The sequence below is a fragment of the Rosa rugosa genome, chromosome 3 (assembly GCF_958449725.1).
Source record: "Rosa rugosa chromosome 3, drRosRugo1.1, whole genome shotgun sequence".
NCBI lineage: Eukaryota > Viridiplantae > Streptophyta > Magnoliopsida > Rosales > Rosaceae > Rosa > Rosa rugosa.
The window spans coordinates 18,451,760-18,472,536 of NC_084822.1; the positions used below are offsets into that span (position 1 = coordinate 18,451,760).

At 39.1% G+C, this 20,777-nt stretch overlaps 1 long non-coding RNA gene across 1 annotated transcript; it reads left to right on the top strand.

Moving 5' to 3' along the window:
* The first annotated feature begins 2,612 nt into the window (after window positions 1–2,612).
* Window positions 2,613–13,097, top strand: LOC133740414 (uncharacterized). Its single transcript, XR_009861208.1, has 7 exons — window positions 2,613–2,784; window positions 2,872–2,926; window positions 3,041–3,101; window positions 3,192–3,230; window positions 3,382–3,460; window positions 4,085–4,187; window positions 12,293–13,097. It is a non-coding gene; the product is annotated as an uncharacterized LOC133740414 (long non-coding RNA).
* The last annotated feature ends 7,680 nt before the right edge of the window (window positions 13,098–20,777 follow it).

Below are 20,777 nucleotides of genomic sequence, written 5' to 3' on the forward strand. Positions count from 1 at the left end.
GAAAATAGGAACAATGTTCAGAGGAGGTCGATTAACTTTACTAAAATCAAACCATCATGTTCTCTCAATTTTTTTTTTTTTTTTTTTTGAAACTGGAAGTTGAATGCATTAGATCAACAGCCATAAATCAGCTAGAGACTACAAACACTTGAGAATACAGACATTGGCGGGGAAACAACCAATTCTCTATCCAAGTATGACAGCTCATTATAGTCCAAGGTTAGCTCGCTTAAAAGCAAGCCTAGTACACACACAAATAGCCTCGCCTCCTAAGGAAAAATCATTCATCTATACCTCACCTGCCTACACGCAATTGTGGTACACATGACACATAGAAACATCTCAGAAAGCTCCTAGAAGCTACCTCTAACAGAACCCGCCCCAGATTTCACCCTTAAATCTGAGGTAGCCATGTGGGGCCACTTTAGTAATAACTCTACCTCAAATTCGGCAGAATTACTCCTAAAAATTGACTACCCAAAACCTGTGGAAGACTAAATTCATACTTCTAGAAATTTTACAACCAACCTCAAATCCTGGAGCCTACATGCTCCCCATTTTCATATCAAACTCCACAACAAACACAAAAGTTTGCATCTACCTAACTTACACACTTTGTACAATAGATTGGTTATAAGAGCAATTCTAATCCATAAGGGATACAAGGAAATATAAATAAAGTCAATATGCGGAAGCTGTGAGGATGACTATATGCCTCGACTCCAGGTATGTTTGACCTCAACTAATCTAATCTGCAAACTAGGCAATTGAAACCGAAGGGCTCAGGGGAAAGTATTCAAAAAACACATTAGCGTGAATGGACTAAAAAATAATAAATAATCAAGATAATTTAAATGAAGTAAGTTTTAATACTTTCCCACATTTTTATTTTTAAAATCGTCGATGCATGCAACGTTTAAAACTAGTTTTCTTAAAACCGAACCAGCCCCGTTGGTGGAACATAAAAGTAACATGGGGAAGAAAAGGTCACCATACAATAAAAGGAGCCTCCCAAGATCTTGTAATAGCCTCTCAGGCTAAAGATTCGACTGCAACCCATAAGGTGTTGTGAAGAGGAGCAATGAGCTAGCTAAAGATAAAATATAACAACCCAAGTATACTGAAGAAAAACAAATTTGAAAACCAATATAAAAACACTTCCCCAAAAATCTCTCAAAATCAAAGAAGAAAAATATACGAGCAAGATTCCCAATCGTACTCAAAAAATTCCTTGAGAAATCAATTAAAACCTCAATGACGTGTCCCACACGCCAAGATATTCTCGATATAGCAACACAATTCATAACTAACGTTCACATGCGAGATTCAATTATAAACTATATATCATAATCAAGATCCAAATCCGAATTCATACCAAAACCCAAAGAAATTATCGATAAAACATTCCCAATGCCAAAAATCAAAAGCCGATATATAAGGCACATCTTAGATTGTAATTTTCATTCAAGTTATCAATAAAAAAACAAATATTAGAGAAGTTTCTCTATGTTTCTTACGGCTGTGCCCGTAATTGCTAGTGGATTCTAGCTCATCTCATATGGCTTTCGACGCTTGACGGAGCCTCTTACAATCGTGTACACGCTTCCCGCATCACGCACACGACTAGATAATCGCCAGCCCAGAGCCAGTAGTGAAGTGAAGTGACCCAATTCACAAGTAAATTTACATTTTCTTCATCTCCAATTTACACTTTAATGGGATACTCGATCTCAATTGTGCTTTTATCAAATATGGAAACCTGAAATCTAGACTTCCCTTCATATCCGAAAACCAGCAGGTCATTGTAGCCAAGAGAGTAAAGCTTCGAGAAGTCTGGCCAACCCTTCTTAAACCAAACCTCACCATTGTACCTTGTCAATCCTACTTCCCATTCTGAACCACATGGAAGCCTAAAAGTCACTGAATTTGATAGATCTTTTCCATATTTAGACACAAAGTCCTCCGGAATCCCCTGCACATCAGAAAAATGTGTTCAGTATCAGTTCATATAGAAAAATTTTCCTTTTTTTTTTTTTTTTCAGGGGCGGGCAAGAGATGAACATTTCTCAAATTCTCAAACATAGCAAATTTAACTGCAACAAATACACTAAACATGTATGTGTCTTTATAAATCTGATAAGGTAAGGGTTAAATTTCTAATAAGGGCGGGTAAAAAGGGTTCATCGATCTCGCTGCAGATTCTTACATATATACTTTTACATATTACTATTGTACGTACTATGCCTCAACGATCACATGAGGGCTCTTATCTTATTCACTAAAAACACGTTTCACAGAAGAAGAAAAGAAAAAAAGAAAAAACACAAACTTCCCTTATGACGTTCAAGAAAAACCCACGAAAAAAGAACAGAAAAATAAGCCTTCAGAGATGAATGCAGAGTTGCAGACAACATGAATCTGCCGTTTTTGATATCTTCAGCAGTCAAAGTCAACTGAACTAGATTGCTGAGAAGTACTTCATACCTGCTTCCTCAGTCAAAAACAAGTACAGAAACCAAGAACCAATTAAGAAATTAATTAATTATACATACATCTAAAGCCGAATCACTGTTCCTAGACACTGTTCATTCAACTGTTCATTTAACAGTGAAATGACAGTTTTGCCCTCGAGCTGTATGCGGAGAGAAAAAGGCCCAAGTTTTCTTCTGTGTTCTAGAAGCATACATCGACTACGCTTCGTTCCATTTTCGGTTTTGTTCTCAGATACAGACGCGGCGTGAAACGGAGTTATCAAGCGTATCGATCAAGCTCTCAGATATAAAGGTTGGACTGCAAACGAATAGGAGGGGTTTGGTTTTGAGAGCTTTTGAATTTTTGATTTGATTTAATATTTTTCGATTTTGATCGTAGGTCGCTGGGTAGCAGAGAGAAGGGGAGAGATCCAAGATTTTCGTCCAAGCTTCGGGTTTGTTTTGTAAATTTGGATTTGGTTTCTTCCTGTGGGCTGGAAACAAATAGGAGGCGTTTGGTTGTTAAAGCTTTTGAATTTTTGAGGTAATGTTTTCGATTTTGATTGTAGGTCGTTGGGGTGGCAAAAAGAAGGGGAGGGATCGAAGATTGTGGTCGACTTCCGGAGGAAGGTTTGGGTTTGTTTTATGAATTTGAATTTAGTTTCTTCTTCTCTGATTGTAGCTTTTTCTGTAAACAATTTTTTGATGGTTGGCTTATAGGTTGAAAAAGAGTGGGGGCGTTTCTCAGTTCATGTATAGGTGAGGAAATCCAAATTCAAATCACAACCATTAACAAGGGTGAAAATTACAAGGGTGAAAATTTTGGTTGTGATTTTGCTTCTTAAACTTGAAATTTTTTGATTGAATTGTTCATAGATTGAATTTGTTTTATTTTATTTTATTTGTGTAGTGTGTGCTTAATCTAGAAGTTGTACATATTGAAGGAGCGGGGATTTGCTTAAGAATCATAAGCAGTTGTGTCTTTGAAGGTAAGTATGGGTCGATTTTTTTATACCAATATGTTTGCAATTAACTGTTATAATAGTCTGTTGGCCTTTCTGATTAAACACTGATGTTCTGTCCATATCCAGTAGTTGATTGGCTTTAGCCCTTATTAAAATATGGAATATGGGATGTGGTTTGTTGGTATACTTTTCATGGCTTTTGATGGTCTTATTGGTGAACAAAGAAGTTTGTTAATAGCCGCATTCTTTAAATTTAAGTCCAAGTACCTGTGTAGAGGTTATCATACCTGTGATTATAAACCGAATTTCAAGGCCAAGTTAGTGTTTAAAGATTTTCACCGAGTGTTAGAGCTTGGGACAAGTTGGTTCAGTTCTCAATTCCTCTTTGTTTTGATAGTCAGTCAACCATATACATTACTCTTTGTCAGGGGTGAAGACTGCATTATACTTGGACATGGTCTATGTAGTAGATATTTTCAATTTATGATTAGCCAACTTGGATCCTTATTTTCCATAAAAGATCCAAGTGATCTCCATTGTTTATAGGCTTGGGAAGCTGTAGACACTCTGTTGGTCACCATTTGTCCTAAACTAATTACATTTCTGATTTAATAAATGAACTTAATGTGCTTTTACTGGTGGATATAGGGCTGGTTGGATATCTCTGCGAGGTAGGCTTGGGTTCGTTTTGGAAGAGGTGTGTGCTGAGATTGTGATCGAGTTTAGGAGACGGGCTTTGGGAGCAAAAGAGGTATGTGTTTTGTTGCTTTCTCCAATTCTGTCAAGTCAAGGTTGGTGTTTTTTTTCTTTTGTATTTGCAGATTTATTAGAAGAAAAAGGAAGAATTATGAATAAGAGAAAATTTATAATGAGCTTATTGTTTAGAACAGGTGTGTCAATAGTGAAAAGAAGTGTTACTGTTTTTGGGTAATCAGGTTTTACTTCAAATAGAAGAATGTTGTTCTGTTTTGTTAGAGCTGAAGTAGTTTGTTTTGTAGTCTAAGTTTAGAGGGAAGCAATGAAATGCTGGAGAATTGGATTTGGACATTGGTTTTTATTGAGAAGTAATCAGCTTAAATATTAGTTAAAAGGTGATATCAGGAGAGTCATTAATCCTTCAGTTTGTGATTTAAGCAAACTTTATTACCCGTGTTAAAATTGGCTTTCTAGACTTTGGAGTAATCAGCTTATTGTTTTCTACTAAAACTGTTGAGTTGTAATGATGTTCCTAATCTTTGAGCTTTGATTTAGGGCCTTGACCTTAGATCTATGTAAATTCAACATCTTTAATCAGGAACTGAAACTTTCAACCTGCATTGAAGAGTAACTGATGTTGATAATTATTAATTGACATTGTCTTGGTATTATTGGGTTTTGAGGTATTGATTAACTTATTGAGGTAATATTTAAGGCAGAAGCTTTATTTAGCTGCGAAGGGTTTAGTATAGCAAATTTACATTTTGTGTGATGTGGAACATGACATTTATAGGTTTTGTTTAGTTAGTTTAGACTTGGCTATATTTGTGCTGGAACAGTATCCCCTATATCGAATTTGCTATATAAAGCTAATGAATTAAATCAACGGAATGTGCAATCTAAAGCTGCAGTAGTTGAACACAAACAACAGGTTAGGGTTGCTTGATTTAAGGGTTACTTGGTTTTGTCTGTAATAGGATGTTAATGAAGGGATTTAATGCTTATATGTCTACTTTTCTTTTAGTATTGCTGGATTGAAAGTACGATTTCTTAGGGTTGCTTCATTTGGTTCTTGATAAAGCTCCTTTCAGTTGTTTAGTGCCTATATATGGATGACCTTTAAAATGGTTAGTGTTTAAGGAAATCTCTCTTTTATGTGTTTGGCCCAAACTCTAGGTTACTTGACCTAGTGGTAATAGGATTTAATTAGAATGATCTAGAATCCTAATCAATGTAGAATTCATTTCCTTGTATGATTGAGATTCTATGCATTGTAATCCTCTATATAAAGAGGCCCCTATTATCAATGATATACACAGCAAATTCCTCTCTAATTCAGTGTCTCTACAACACGTTATCAGCACGAGCCCTAACCCTAGCTTTAGAAACCAAAACCCCAGAAATTGATCAAGCTCCACCGGATTAGCCTTGCTTGCGCTACTACTGCCCTCGCAGCCCCCGCGTCGCAACTCAACGCTAACCCTACCAGGTTAGCCTCGCTACCCATGCAGCGCCCGCAAGCCCTGCTTGCCTTCTGCCCTCGCGCGCTCGCCTGCCCTAGTGACCGCGACTCACCAGCGACCTCGCGGCATCCCCGCAGCATCCTCGCGGCATCGCGGCATCCCCGCAGCATCCTCGCGGCATCGCGGCATCCCTGCAGCATCCTCGCGGCCCTGCATTCTCGCAACACCGCGACCCTGCGACACAGTCCACATTCGCAACCCCGCGACACACCCACGATACCGCGACCCCCGCGACACCGCGACCTCGTGCCCTCGTGACTCCGCGATTCCGCGACCCTCGCGTCTTCGCTACCACGCTGCAATCCTACAAGTCTGCATACTTGCACTAGGACTGAAGCTCGTCTCCAATCCTACGACAAGGACCATATGTGTTCTGCAATCCTAAGAGGTAAACTTTTCTAAAAGTTCATGTTTTTGAAGTTTTTCATTCTTTTCTTCTTTTCTCGGGGACTTGCAACCTCCCCTCTTCTACCCCCCTTTCTTTTTCATAGGGGAGACCGAATTAAGCCGAACTGTGGGGGTTCGTGCTCACTCCAAGCTTGGAGCTTGTAGAGTCCTCCAAACTTAGAGTTTGTAGAGAATTTATGATCGACCACTTGCATCATTGTTTCGATCTAATCCAAAATCCCTCTTGGAATCGGATTTTCTTGGAAGCGACTACGCTCAGAAAATCCCTAATTTCTTGGAAGCGACTGCGCTCAGAAATTTTATATGTTTTTGTGGTAGCCTTTCACGCTCCGAAACCAACCCTAATTTCTTGTTCTCTTTCAGGATGAGTAACCTGAACAAATTGGACTTTGCTCCATTGGGAACAACTGGCTCTGAATATCACAGGTGGGTTCGTGATGTCCGCCAGCATCTCAAGGCCGATGGAATCCTGGATACGATTCTCGAGCCTAGCCAGGACGTGCTAACTGTTGAGCAAGCTCAAGCTTTGGAAGCAAATAGAGCAGCCTTAGAGGCAAATAAGGCGAAAGCCATCATCCTAATGACTCCTCATATGGATGATTCGCTCCAGTACGAGTGTATGAATGAAGAAGACCCCAGAAGGCTGTGGGCCTCACTCGAAGAAAGATTTGGCAACGTCCGTGACTCCTTCCTTGCTTCCTGACCTAGAAGTGAGATGACATAGCCTCCGCTCCTATGATTTCAAGTCAATTCTTGACTACAACTCGGAAGTACTTCGCATTAAATCCTTAATGGAATTCTGTGGTAAAGAGATCACACATGCGATGTTGATTGAGAAGACTCTCTCCACTTTCCCCGTCTCTGCATTGATGGTTGCTAAGAACTATCGAATCGATGTTAATGCAAGACGAATCACAAGGTTTCATGAGCTCATTGGAGCTATGAATGTCGCTGAAAAGCATGACAACATCCTTGTGAAGAACTATAATTCGAGATCCGTGGAAATAGAGCATATTCCGGAATCCAATTATAGTCGTGCCCCTAAGAGAAGGCGCCAAGAGCAAAACCCTAACATTAGGGATACTTCTGGACTTTCTGGTCCATATAATCGCTCTACTTGGGAAGGTAATCGCCAAAATAGGCGAACACGGAACCGAAGAGGTCAACGTGGAAAGAGAGAGGGAGGCAACGCCTCTGGCCATGTTGGTGGCTCCACCAACACTAAGAGCCATCCTAATGACGCTTTCAAAGCGCCTCAATCAATGGAGTTTGAGAAAAGAGATGTATGTTCTCAATGTGGAGTGTCTGATCATTGGGCACACATTTGTAGAGCTCGTGAAGAAATTGTCACCGCCTACAAAACATATAGTGAAGCAAGAGAAGCTCACTATGTAGAATAAGAAGATCAAGAAGATGATCTAGAGTGAAGGGTTGAAGACTACGAATCTGGCTGGGATCAATAGATCGCCAATTCTGTTTAAGTCTTTATTTTCCAAGAGATGTAGGCAATTGCCATATTATTTTTGTAGTAGATGCCTATGGTTTAGTCTTTCTTCAAAGTAGGCGTACTCAATGTAAATGTGATGTCTAGGAAGGTTTTGAGATAAGTGGTAATTAAGCGAGCTTTGCTCCACCGACATCTCCCTACTCACCTGGTCATATTTGCGTTGGAATTACCGAAAGAAGTTAGACGACTACCATTGTTTTGCATTAGCTAAGCATTTGGATTAGATTCTCCTAATGGTTAAGAGACAATGATGTACTCCATTGGCTTATGAATAAAATTTTGAGTTCTTTTCATTATGACTCCATTTTGATTCATGAGCAAGTTACTTTGTGACTACGATGGCTGGGCCATCAGTATTAATTCAAGGACATGGAATAGCCCAAGTTCTCTTTGCCAAATGGCACCTTGATTAATGTCACAGAAACTCTCTACGCTCCTAGGGCAACTCGCACCTATGGATAGCCAACGGATTCCATGCGAAAACGCATGTAGAGAACATAAATGAGTTCCTTTGCAATGCCTCTAATGATTGCGAACGAAGGCGCATCTTAGAGAAGTTTATGTGTCTCTCTAGTGGACTCTATGTCACTATTCGAGCTATTAAATCCAATAAAGTTATGAGAGAAGATCTCTTGGATTTAGACACATATTGGCTTTGTCTCGACAGGATAAGTCACCCTGGTCATGATATGGTGATCCGTCTACTAAAGACTTCACATGGACACCCTCGAGCGAAATGAAGCAAGAATCAAAAATTGATTCCTGGACTTAGCAAGACCGCAACAATTGCAGCATCTGACGCTGCAGCTGTCTTGGAGCGCCATATGGCCGCCCAAGTCCCTTGTGACAACGCCATATTTGGCGCTACCCATGGCCATGACGCCATGGATGTCAATCCCCATGGTTATAACGCCATGGATGCCACTTCCCATGGTCATGACACCATGATGGGTGATGTAGTCACAAACTTTGCTTCAATATGCGTTTCAAACGCTCAGACCCAACCAAAACTCTCCTTGGTTGCTTCTAAGGCCTCTCGCTCATTTTACAAAGCCACTTCCTTAGGAAAATTAGGACTGAGACCGTCCTATGCAAAGGATATGAAAATACTCATTATGTTCTTACATAGAATCCGTAGGGATTCTGTGGACTGATTCCACCAACTTGCGGACGTTTAAATATCTCATGATGTTGGTTGATATGCAAACACGCTGGTCACGTGTTGTGCCATTGTCCACTTGTAATGGTGCTTATGAAACACTCCTAGCACACATCATATGACAACGGGCTCACTCCCCGAATCATCCTATTCAGTCAATTGGATTTGACTATGCTAGTGAGTTTACATCGAAGAATTTCGATAGTTATTGCATTTGGGACTGATGTTGGACATCATATTCCCATGAGCACACCCAAATGGTCTCGCGGAAACGACTATGATGGTAGTCCGGACATTGGTAATGCGCACCAATATCCGCCTGGGGTGATGCAATATCGCATGCAGCTATGCTAATTCGTCTACAACCTACCGCCACTCAATGTCTCTCTGCGTTACAGCTAGTGACTGGGTACAAGTATTTTGTACTTACGCACATTTGAGCAAGCCATTTATGTGCCAATTGCGCCGCCATAGCGCTCTATAATGGGTCCTTACAAACGAATGAGCAACTCAGTTGGATTTAAGACTTCAACAACCGTCCGCCACTTAATGCCCTTGCTCGGCGATCTCCTTACCGCTAGATTTGCGGATGTCACTTTGATGAGACAGTCTTCCCGTCGTTAGGGGGAGATACGAACACGAATGTTCAACAGGAACGACATGAATTGTCGTAGTCTGTCCCCACTATGTCTCATCTCGATCCCTGTTAAAGTGACGAGATCACACAAATATGCTGCAAACATGCTTGCAAGGATGGACGTCCCTACGAGAGGACGTAGCGCCACCCTACACAGAGGTAGGCATGGCGCCAAAGCCATAGAGAGTGGCACTCTGGCGTTACAGGCCATGGCCCCAGCTAGGATGCATGGGAGGCCCGTGGGTTCGAAGGATACTTTGGCACATTCCAATCCTTTGATCATCGACACTCAAAATCCGTCTCATGAGAATCTTCCAGGTTATGGTTATCGTTGGGGGACGCCTCAACGTTAGAACCCTATTCCTGAGAATATAGAGCTCTATGAAAACTTACACTAGTGTACATGAGATGTGGGATAGAAATTCCATCATAATTGATGATGTAGTCGCGCATTTCGTTGCGCATGAGTTTGTTGAGTCTGATGATATCGAACCACGCTCCGTTGATGAATGAATGCCAACGTAGAGAGATTTGGCCCAAATGGAAAAGATGCGATCCAGGTTAAGATGGATTCTCTAACGAAGAGGAAGGTTTTCGAGCTAGTGATGACAACACCTCCTAACATAAAACCTATTGACTACTGGGTCTTCGTTAGAAAGCGTGCTGAGAAAAAGAGATGGCAATCTCGCCTTATAGCGCAAGGCTTCTCACAAAACGCCCTGGAATCGACTACGATGAGACATATTCTCTCGTAATGGATGTCATTGCACTCCACTACCTTGTCAGTTTGGTAGTTTCCAAATAACTGATCATGCAGCTTCAAATGTGGTCACTACGTATCTCTATGGGGATCTAGATACGGAATATACATGAAGGTTCATGGTGAACTTCATTTACCCAAGTCAAGTGGCTCTAGACCACGGAGCGCGTTACAAAGAGGTTGAAACGCTCACTAAAGTGACTACTTGATTGGGAAGGGATATGCCCACGCGTTTCCATAACAAGTTTCGGATTCTATCGCGGTTCATGTTGGACATGATCTTCATTAGAAGCCCTTAAAGAGTTAAGGGAAACCGCTGAACACTAGAAATCCGAGCTTGAGATGAAGGATTTTGGGAGAACACGATTATGTCTCGGTTTGGAACTTGAGCATCGTGTTGATAGATGCTTAGGCATTTTGACAAGGTCAAACTTTCAAGCACCCCCATGATCGTCCGTAGTCTTGATCCTGAAAAGGATCCTCTTCGTTCAAAGGATGATGACGAAGATGCGCTAGGGGCAGAAATGCCCTAGTTAAGTACAATATGCGCATTATTGTACTTAGCTCCATGCACAAGACCGGACATCTCATATATTGTGAACTTATTAGCTAGATATAGCTCTGCGCCAACGCGACGCCATTGGATTAGTGTAAAAGATATCTTTCGATACTTGAGATGTACGATTGATATGGGCTTGTTCTATCCCTACAGAGAGATGATGGATTCGGACCCATCACACACCAGGAACGCCGCCAACACTAGCCTGCGTCCCCTCTCCACATCCCAAAACGAAGTTAGCTTTTTGGAAGGTTTTGCTGATGCTGGGTATCTCTCTGACCCACACAAAGGTCATTCCCAAACTGGTTAAGTGTTCACCATGGGTAAAGATTGCGATATCTTGGAGGCCTACAGAATAGACCCTAGTCGCTATATCTTCGGACCATGCAGAGACTATTGCTCTTCACGAAGAGATTCGTGAATGTATATGGATTGGATCCATAATTACGCATGTTCGAACAATTGTGGTTTGAAGTCTACCATAGATGAGCCTACGAGCATTTAGGATAATGCAGCTTGTTTTGAACAAATGAAGTAAGGCTACATCAAAGCGACAACACCAAGCTTAATCAGCAACAACAGACTCTCCTCAAGATCAAAATGAACTAGGTTCGATCTGAGGACAGTGTGGCAGACTTGCTCACTAAGTCATTGCCTAAATTCCACTTTCGAGAAACATGTTGGTAGCATCGTTTACGGAAGTTATCCGAACTCCCATGACCGTAGTCATCAGGGGGAGATGCAGACATCAGGGGGAGATGTCTACATGTATGGTCTCGAAACGTGAAGGGTGTGTTGTGCTCTTTTTCCCCTTCGACCGAGGTTATTTTTGTCCCACTGGGTTTTTGTTACTCGGCAAGGTTTTTAACGAGGCAACGAGAGAAGCACCGCGTTTGGGCAACACAAGGGGGAGTGTTTAAGGAAATCTCTCTTTTATGTGTTTGGCCCAAACTCTAGGTTACTTGACCTAGTGGTAATAGGATTTAATTAGAAGGATCTAGAATCCTAATCAATGTAGAATTCCTTTCCTTGTATGATTGAGATTCTATGCATTGTAATCCTCTATATAAAGAGGCCCCTATTATCAATGATATACACAGCAAATTCCTCTCTAATTCAGTATCTCTACAACAGTTAGTTCATTATTTGATTAATTATTTGTTAGGTCCGCTTGGTTGTTTCTGAGATTAAGTATATAGTTTCAGGTGATGGATTTGGTCCCTTGATTTTTCGTTGTGAGATGGAATATGAAATGCTAATATTAGAATGACCTAAAAAATATTCCCTGTTTCTCTCACCTGGTTGACAAAATTGATTAGACTCCAGACTTTTCTATTTGATTTCCAATTAGAAATGGACTTTTTCTTTGAGTTTTTTTGCAGATATGAATTTTCTGTTACTATAGCTTATTGGATTTTGGTAATGAAAACATCGCCAATTCCAACCAATGGACATTGTATCTTTTCTGGATTCTTATGTAAATATTAGCTCATGATTTAGGGAATGACGTTATTTTTGAAAGAGTTTGATGGAATACACAAACAAAAGAATTGCAAGAAGAGACTCTCTGGCTAATTATATTGTTTCATCTATCATACAAGGTGCAGTGGAGAAACTTCGCCAATGCTGCCTTGAAGAAATTTGAGATTACAAGCATGGTGGAAAAGACCACTAAAGGTAGGAGAATGATGGAGGAATTACAAAGATACACTTTAATTCAGTTAAGAAAAACAAAACCCCCGCAGCATCGCGCGGGAAGGATTATCTAGTTAATTTACTATATACTAAAGTGCACTTACTGTTCATTATCCTGTTCATTTAACAGTAAAATGGCGGTTTTGCCCTTGATTTCTTCTCACAATTTCAGGCTGCCATAAGGAGTGTGAAAAGGCCATTTTGCCCTTCATTTTTCTTGGTTTATGGATGGTATGAAACTTCAACACGAGCCACATTTTCTCGAAAATGGATCAAACTGATCTGAACCAGAAATCCGAACAGCATGAACTTACGTGATCCTGGAATGGGACAAACAGTAGTAAAAGAAAAGTACTGTTTTGCCCTGAAACAGCAAGTATATATAATTCTCTTCTCAACCCCACCATCTATCGCATTTGAGGAGAAGTCTCCATCGGTACGTACGTATCTAGAGTTCCTGTTAACCGACATTAGATTTCCCAGTCAAAATCAAGATCAGCAAATACGGTTTATCAGTGTCACGGGAAATTGCGTTGCTCATCTATTCAGCTTACCTTCAAGTTATTATCCTTTATGTGTAATCTTGGATCTTGATTTATTGTGAATGATTCCGATTCTTTACATTCAGTTCGTGTTGCTCATATTCTTGGTTCTGTTTTCAAATTTTGTTATAACTGTTGAGTTTTTGATTGCAATTCTGAATTCTTTCTTTCTTTCTTTTCCTGGCATTTTCTTCATATAGGTTATAAATGTCAAGAAGCAAACTGAATATATCACATCTAAATTGATTGTAAGAGACAGCATCTAAATTTAGGAATAAATCCATTTATTGAGCTTACGGTTTCATGTTCTATTTCACTCTCATCTTCTATTTTAATTTTCACACACTCTAGAACAACATATAATTTATTTACTTAGCTTTTGCATCCTGCTTTTTTTTTAACTTTCATACCTTAAGATAAACTCCCAAACAATGACTTAGATAATACCAGAGCAGGAACTAATTAATTGTCTTTCAAAACTATCTCACATAAAGTATAATCTGTTATTGAGAATAAATTGTATACACTTTAGTTTCGCTACTGACGATTCTAATCACATATGCTCTCTTGGTTTAAAGTGATGAACAGACCAAGCATAGAACATCATCAACATCATCCTCTAGAAGGAAAGAGCAATATCGCAAAAAAAAAAAAAAAAAAAAAAAAAAAAAAAAAAAAAACTGTCTGACTCAATGTCGTTGACTTCATTTTGTACTTTTTGAATGCATTTGAATGAAACTCATTCGGTGCATTTTCTCTAGCTGCAACTACTGTAATTTAAGTTTTTGGACAAATGCAGCTAGCTAATCAGCTAAAATGTTTTGTACAAGTATGACTGGAGTTACCAACTTTTTGAACAAACTCCAGTAAATATGTTGTCAAACTGTAGCTTTTTGTATTTGGAGCAATTGCTAGCATAACTTCTGACAGTTCTATAATGCCTTCCATTCAGATCATCTGCTCCTCAGTCTTTAGTCTGCTTCATCGCATTTAGCAGTTAAGAAAGAATCATAGACAAATACCTCACTTGACATCTTGGTAAGCGAATTCAAAAGTGAAGAGCAAATGTGAAAGAAGGAAAGAAGACAAAGCTTTGACAATGCAATTGTTGGATGTGACATGTTTGTCCCTTGCAACCAAAATGGAGGAAATTAATGTCCCAATCTCCCTTGATTTACAGGTCAGGCTTTGGTCTCATTTTAATTTGATTTTTCTATAACTTTCTGTAGGTACAATTCATGTACATGTCATATTGGCATTCCCATACAAAGCTTGAAGACTCTTTACTGATCTCAGGAAAACAGGTAAATGCATTTGCATAAGCATGGGATTGCAACATGTGTTGCAATCCCCGAGTCTGCAGTCAGTTTCTTGTGAAGTCCGATTTTGGAAAGTAGGTTTTTGATTTTATGTTTTTACGTTTTTAAAAGGTATTCTGATGGTTAAAATCATAGTATTGATGTCCTAGGGTTTTTTAGGCCATGCCTATTCCTAATTGATTTCCCTTAAGATTTGTGGAGTTCATATAAGGGAAGTTTATTTCCTAATTAATATGTATTAGGGTAAAATCTTTTTGTAGGGAGTTGGTTGCCGTCAGTTGAATATATATTGAGTATTATACACGGTCAAAGGTAGAGATTCCAGAACACAAGAATTTTTGATAGAGTCTTGCTTGTTAGTTTTGTTTGAGTTTGTGTCTTCACAAAGAGTCAAAACACTTGGTCCATGTATAAGTGTTTGTGATCATAGTTTCATATGCATAATACTCTCTCGAGATCAGTAGGGAGACTGTGAAGAAAGAAGAACAAGATTTGAAATTCGTTCAAGTGAAGGAGTTCTAGAAGGAAGACAAACTTTGTATTAGATTTTGTGTGAATCTTATAGCCGAGCTAGTGCTATTCAAAGTTTGTAAAAGAACATATCCTTTTCAATATAATGATCTTTATTTTGGGTTCTCAAGAGTAAGAGCCCCGCAGTGTTTTTAATCTCATACTTGAGGTTTTCACTGCGTAACCAAAATCTGGTGTTTAGTTTGTTATTTTGGTTTCTGCTGCCCAGTAAGGATTGATCAGTGCACTGCAATCCTCGTTTTCCAGAAAATCATATTATGTCCTTGTATTTTCACTTTCTGATTTAGTTATTTATTCATTATGAAAATAAATATTAATGTCTTGGTTGAAAATATGAAATTAGATAATTAGAACTAAGATGAAGTTTAGCTTTCTTATGTTGGGTTTGTCTGACCAGATGGTTGTGTAAGAGTTATTGAGAAAATGAATGTCTGGGAATTGTGGTTGGAGATATTTGAGTGGTTTTGTGGACGGTTGCTGAAGTAGTATAGATCTTGCCTGTACAGAGCTCCGGATCAAAACATCAAATTTCAGCTATTGTATTTGCTATAAATCATCATCAATGTATCTGCTATAAGAAAAGATTCACTCAAAGTAAAGGTTGTTCAAATTTTTATAATTGTCAGTTTTATACTTCAATTGGTAAAACGAATAGTGTATACTTTTCGTTACTGAACTTTATCCGTTCAGTATTTCTATTCTCAGTCTTTGTCTCTTTGATTTCCTTCATTGCTGTATAGTTTACCCATGTAACTATGTATTTGAAGGTTTCTTTGCTTCAAGCTCATTACCTTTGTCTATTCATTGATGCTTTTGTTTCTTCAACCATTCTGCTATATTGCTCTACTAAAACTTCCAACTAATATATGTGGAGGGCAGGAGAAAGAGAAGAAGAGGAACTCCTATATAGGGGCAATTTCGCTTATTTCGCCTCGGAATTTAGGAATAAATCCATCCACTGAGCTTTATTTTATGTTCTATTTCACTCCCTGATGGGGGGTTCTTTTTACCCTTCCCTCAATTCTTTTGTTTTTGCTTCAAACTTGACCACGCTTTTCTGTTGTTTTTCACAGCTTTGGCTCAGCTTTTGCAAGTGCATCACAACCCCCCATATGCTACTGCAGGTGATTAACTAAAATGCAGGTGATCAACTAAAATGCTATTACTTGAAGAGGCAGGAGAGGCAGAACTGTTGCTCAGAAGAAGACTCATGAAGAGAAGAAGTAATGAAATTAGCGAGCAACTTAATGGTACTGGAGATGACAAGAAGAATGACACAGAGATAATCCTGGCTCCAATCTTTGTCACAACCAATTGAATACCAACCTCATTCTATTGTACTTAACCTCCGTCTAACGTCAAATAAACAATCAGTTTTTCACAACATGCATCAAATAAACAATCCACCAACATACTTCAATCAATTTGTATAATCCGATGTACATTTTGTAGTCGTAATTTGAATGATATGCACCGACATACTTCAATCAATTTGTACAATCAATCAACAATGGTAAATCCCGCAGCAAAGCGCGGGCAAATACTGCTAGTAACTATACTAAAGGAAAATGGGGAGAATCACTGTTCAATGAATAGTGAGATACCCATTTTGCCCCCAATTTTCTTCACTTTTGACGCTTATGTCCCTAATTGAAAGTTTTTGAAATTTTTTTAATTTTTTTTTTTTATAGTTCTTAACCCACCCTACCATTACATATGTTAATGAGAATCGAACTCGTAATTTTTACTCTTTAACGCTTTTGTCACTGATTGCAATATTTTTAAAACCGTAAAAAAGTAAATATACAAACTTGGTTAAAACACTCGCTCCTGCTCAAAACTTCTATTTAATGAAATGTGTCTATATGCCAGAATCCACTATTCAACTGTATATCAAAATGAAAGTGGAGATTGCATATGGACGAATGAAATATGATAGTTTGAGTTTTCATAAATAAGGTTTTTTTTCACAATTCTACTAAACGTAATATGTTTTTTTTTTTTGAAATAAAATGTCAAATATATTAATCATTGAAGAAGATTACAATCAGCTACTAAAGCATCTTGAATAAATAAGGGAGGAATATTATCCCAACACAGCTGTTGCCCTGAATGCAAGGCAAACTTAGCTAAAGAATGCGCAACAACATTCCCATCTCTAGAAATATGCCCAAGCATGGCTCCTGGTATAGATGATAGCCCTTCACTAATATCCTCATAGAGTCTTCCATAAGTAGAAGTAATTGAACTTGAGCTTTGGTTTGCAAAACAAGCTAAGTTCAAAGAATCCGTCTCAAAGGATATAGGTGCTAGGTTTTTTTATTGTACCATACGCACAGCTATCCTCCCTGTTACTGCCTCTATCTGTTCCGGGGAGTAAACATTATCAATATGCTGAAACATGCCCCCCATACAAGAGCCTTCTGAGTCTCTAATAATAACTCCAACACCACCCATATGAGTTTGTTTTGAGAATGCACCGTCAAAATTGACTTTGAGCCAACCTGTAGATGGAGGCTTCCACGTTGCTTTCCTGGACACTTGTGCTGGCCCTTTTTTGACCTGATGGAATTGAAAATCATGAAGCCATGCATTGGCTTGAAAGCAGACATCACCAACTGTAGAAAACTTCTCTCTCCAAGTCCTATTATTTCTCTCTTTCCATACACCCCACACTAGGAATAGAAGCTTATGGAAAGAAGGTTTAGATAAAGAAGCAAAACAAACTTGCAGCCAACCTTTAAAAGAAGAAAATTGTACGTTGGGAGAGAAGCATACTTGATGAATCAAGGGATCAGCTGCCTCAATTAATGCCTTAGTGAAGGGGCATTCAAAGCATAAGTGTGTTGTAGTCTCAAGTGCAGTCGAACACAAAGTACAACTCAAATCAGTTATATTAACATGACGATGCAATAATCAAATTAAAACTAGCTACAAAATATGTTTACGGCTAATTAATATGTAAAACAATAACATTTTTTTCACAAAAAAAAAAAATATATATATATATATATATATATATATATATATTTAGTTAACGTTTACTACATATAAAAACTCATTCCCGCAGCATCGCGCGGATTCATTACCTAGTGATTTACAATGGGCTATATCTTTACAAGGATATCCTTCAATGAGGACTAAAAGTAGACTAGTCTACCGCTACTTAGATTTGGTCTGCCATTACTTGTTAACCATTAAAACTAAAAGGACAAGAAAACAAGACCCATATTCTCTGCTTGTCAAAGTCTCTATGGCAAAGAACAGAGCTGCTTACTAGTTTAATGTCTCTAGAGTTTGGAACAGAGCTACATTTCGCAATCACTTTGGAACAGAGTTTGTAGATCACATTGCATAAGGCTATAGGCCGTAAATCTGCCTTAAACTAGCTACAAGAAAGAAATCTACAATTTCTGTTTTGCTTTTTCTTTTTCATCCCAATTGATAACCAAATTAAAACTAGCTTATATTCTCATAACCGGAGTTCCTTCCTTGCTGGCTAACAATGATGTCATATCTCCTCTCCACCATACACGTCTTCCCTTCTAACCTCCTGATCATAAATGTGACTACATTGTTGGTGATGAACTAATAGGCATGCCAAGACTGGAAATTGTATGCTCAAAATTCCATCTCAAAACTAGGCCAACAGTTAATACCAATCATTTCTCAAGTGCTATCATCCCAAACTGCATATTTATTATACAACTTAGGTGTTACACCTAAACAAGCCACATGGATGAATACAAGTTTTGTGACCTATGACACTGTATAATATGAAGACAAGATGCTATTGTTTCCATATGATTCAGTAATTTCACTCATTTGAATATTTCTTAATTGGTATTTAACTGAAACTTTTCACATGTATCTGTTGTAAACTATTATGGCTATATCATGTAAATAGATATAGGATAATATATGTTGACTTGTGTGTCATGAAGCCATGTGAAGAAGCAACAAATATGGCAGCAAAAACCATGTAAAGCTGCAGCAAGTTGAGCAGCAGAAACCATGTGAAGTTGCAGCAAAATCTTGACATTCTTGACACAATCTCTTTTGTAATTAATGCAGCCACAACAATGGACTTATTGTTATGGCTTTCACACTAGTTTGTACTCCTATATAAACCCTCTCATTGAGAGAACAACATAATATACTCCGTTTTCTGCATCTAAACTCTCTCCCTCTCAAGTTCTTTTATGTTCATTCTACAACACGTTATCAGCACGAGCCCTAACCCTAACCTGCTTGCACGCCCCGAAAAGTCTTGTTCGGGACTTCTAATCAAAATCATTTCTTCATAAAAGTTGTTCATCTTTGTCTCTTTTATCGGACCTCCAAATTTCAGCCATGTTGGAGTCGTTTTGAGACCTGTACACCATTTAAAGTGGGAGCTGTGCAGCACGCTCGTTCCTGTGCAGATCAGCCTGCTTGCACGCCTAGAAACCTCTTTTTCGGGACCTCTGATCAAAATTCTTTCTTCATCAAAGTTGTTCGTATCTGTCTCTTCTATCTGACCTCCAAATTTCAGCTCTGTTGGAGTCGTTTTGGGACCTGTACACCATTTGAAGTGGGAGCTATTCAGAAGCGAATCTGCTCCAAATTTCAACAAGTAAGTTTTAAATATTAAAGTTCCTGCTTTATTGTTTCTTTCAATTTCTTTATTTTATTCAGGGACTTGCAACCTCCCTTCTTCTACCCCCCCTCCCCCTTTCTTCTTCATAGGGGAGACCAAAAAGTCGAATTGTAGGGATTCACGCTAAACGAACTAAGAGCGTCCGCAAGCATTAATTTATGACCATATTAAACATCATTGTTTCGGTCTAATCCAAATATTCTTGGAAATTGATTTCTTGGTAGCATAGCTCGAAAATCTTATTATTTTAGTTTTCGTGGAAGTTTAACTCCAAAACTAATATATCTTCTCTTCTTATTTTTAGGATGTCGAATGAACCAAGACTCGACTTTCCCATGCTTGACTCAATAGGCTCAGAATACCATAGCTGGGTAGCCGACGTTGAGAACCACCTTACTTCAAAAGGGATATTACCCATAATCTAGGCACCTAGTCCGGATCTTGTGTTTCAACGAACACCTACAAAGCATGCTCAAGCACTTATCTTGATGCGACGCCACATGGATAAATTACTTAGATTGGAGTACATGTCGATCAAGGATGCAAGAGAGCTATAGGTAGCGCTAGAAGAGCGCTTTGGCAATGTCCAAGATTCCCTCCTCCGCGACTTGAAGGTTCAATGGAACAATCTGCGCTTCGCCGACTTCAAGTCTGTTGCTGAATATAATTCAGAAGCTCTTCGCCTCAAATCCATGTTGAGATTTTGTGGATAACCTCTCACAGAGTAAGAGCTAATTGAGAAGACTCTCTCCACCTTCCCCGTCGCAGCACTTTTGCTATCAAAGCAATATTGTATTGAGGTCAATGCTGGACGAATTACGAGGTTTAATCAGCTTATCAATGTTATGTCTGTAGCTGAAAAATATGACAACATCCTAGTGAAAAATTATAATTCAAGGCTCATTGGAACTAAGAGCGTTCATGAGGCGAATTATAATGCACCCAAAGGAGGGCGCAAGGAGCGAAACCCTAAGAAAAGGGGACATGAGGGACGTATGGGTCCATATAACCGCCCTAACAAGGAAAGAAACCGCAAATTTAGAGCGGGTACACGTGGTGGCAACACCACACGTGAGAGAGGTGGACATGGCAACACAGGCCATGGTGGTGGCGCTATGGGTCGTGGTGGTGGTGCCAACCCTCCTAGGGAGCGTCCACAACGTGCACGACATGCACCTCAATTGAAGGGAGGTAATCACAATGACGTGTATCATTGATGTGGATCAAGTGAGCATTGGTTCAAGCAATGCAATGCAAGTGGCCAACTAGCCGCGCACTACAAGGAGTATAAGGACTTGAGGGAGCAAGAGATCTACCTTGCCGAAGAAGAAGATGGTGAAGATGTCAATCTCACCATTGAGGACTT